We start from the raw sequence: 2,058 nt of genomic DNA, 5'->3' as shown, positions 1-2,058 counted from the left end.
CCAGCCGCCACGATGAGAAACAGCATGTGAAAATGCTGGTAAGCCACGAGCCACGTGGCAAGGTATAGATTTATAGAAATGGATTAATTTAAGCTGTAAGAACAATTAGCAAGAAGCCTGCTATGGCCATACAGTTTGAAAGCAATATAAGTCTCTGTGTTTACTTGGTTGGGTCTGAGCGGCTGTGGGACTGGCGGGTGAGAGAGATTTGTCCTGACTGTGGGCCAGGCAGGAAAACTTTAGCTACACTCTGGTGCTCATACTTCTTTTTTTTTTAATTAAATATTTTCATTTATTTTACATACCAACCACAGTTTTCCCTCCCTCCTCTCTTCTCGTTCCCTCCCTCCTCTCTTCTCATTCCCTCCCGTTTGTCCCGACCACCCCACCATCCACTCCTCCTCTGTTCAGAACGGGGCAGAGCTCCCATGGGAGTCAACAAAACATGGCATCTCAAGTTGAGGCAGGAGCAGGATCAAGCTCCTCCCCCTGGGCTGGGACGAGGTATGCCAGCATGGGGAATAGGTTCCAAAAAGCCAGCTCTCCTCTCTGTCTTTCTGTCTCTCTGTCGTCTCCCTCCCTCCCTCTCCCCCTCCCCCCTCCCCTTCCCTCTCCCCCTCCCCCTTCCCCCTCTCCCTCTCCCTCCCTCTCTCTCCCTCTCTCTTCCTGGAGGGTGAGAGGACCGGGTGGCCAAACCAGGGCCATAACAGGCTCCCCTGACAGCCCTGACAGGGACCAGGCCTTAGTTTCGGTTCACTATAACAGGCTGGATTTGAGCAAGCAATTCTTAGGAAAACCACAACTTAGGGGCAACCAATCAACAGGTGCACCCCAGCCTTCTGCTGGCTCAGCAGGGCACCCCAATCCCCTTCTGGTAGCTCAGCAGATGCCCCCCAGACTTCTGCTAGCTAAAGATAGCTCCCCCTACTCTTTCCTCAACTAGCCCCTAGACACTAGACCCCGTCCCCCCACCACCAATGGACCCATGACTACTACAGCCTCCCACCAATCAGCTCCCAGACTAATCTTTCCCCCACCAATCAACACCAGATTAATCCCTCCTCCCTGGAGTTCCCTTAACTCTGCTTAAAAGGAGCCTGCAACCTCCCTTCAGGATCACTGCTTGCCACCCCATCGTGCTGGAAATAAAGACTCTTGCTAAATTGCATACGTGACTGTTGGTCTTTCTTGGGGGCTTCTCTCGGACCCTAACAATGAGTACAGAATATCGATCTTTTGTCTGTCTGTCTCTCTCTCTCTCTATGTGGTGGGTAGAGAATATCGATCTTCCACCTGTCAAGCACTCTACATTCTTCAGTTTAAGGTCCTTTAGATGCTGTTTTTATACACTCCCTACAAATATGGTGTCAGGCTCAGCTGCATTATTATTATTATTATTATTATTATTATTATTATTATTATTATTATTAAGACAAGGTTTTACTTTGTTCAAGAGGCTGGCCTCAAACTCACAGAAACTCACCTGCCTTTACCCCCTGATTGCTGGGATTAAAGACCCACTACCTAGATTCAGTCTTCTTAAATTAAAATTATGAGTTATGGTACTGATGACCCACCACATCCCGCAGCCAGGGGGCTCTAAACCGTAACAGGGTTGACAAACACGTCAAAGTGGCCCGAGTCAAACCTACTCTATGGCTGATGCTGGATTTTTCGGTTACGTAGCACGCTATGATTACGTGAGCCTCGGCAACCCATCAAGTGACGGCTGTGGTCACGTGATGTTCAGTCGCCGCAGCAGAGCACGCCCGGAGCACGAGGCGAAGACAGGCCATTCGCCGCAGAGCCCGCCCTGAGCACGAGGTAAAAACAGAGCACTCGCAGAGCCCGCCCGGAGCACGAGGTGAAGACAGGGCATTCGCCTCGCCGCAGAGCCTGCCCGGAGCACGAGGTGAAGACAGGGCATTCGCCGCAGAGCCCGCCCTGAGCACGAGGTAAAAACAGAGCACTCGCAGAGCCCGCCCGGAGCACGAGGTAAAAACAGAGCACTCGCAGAGCACGCCCGGAGCACGAGGTGAAGACAGGGCATTCGCCGCC

Source organism: Peromyscus californicus, unplaced genomic scaffold, assembly GCF_007827085.1.
Source record: "Peromyscus californicus insignis strain IS unplaced genomic scaffold, ASM782708v3 Scaffold_10__1_contigs__length_136768540, whole genome shotgun sequence".
In the NCBI taxonomy this organism is placed as follows: Eukaryota; Metazoa; Chordata; class Mammalia; order Rodentia; family Cricetidae; genus Peromyscus; species Peromyscus californicus.
Note: the sequence above shows the minus strand (reverse complement) of the source record.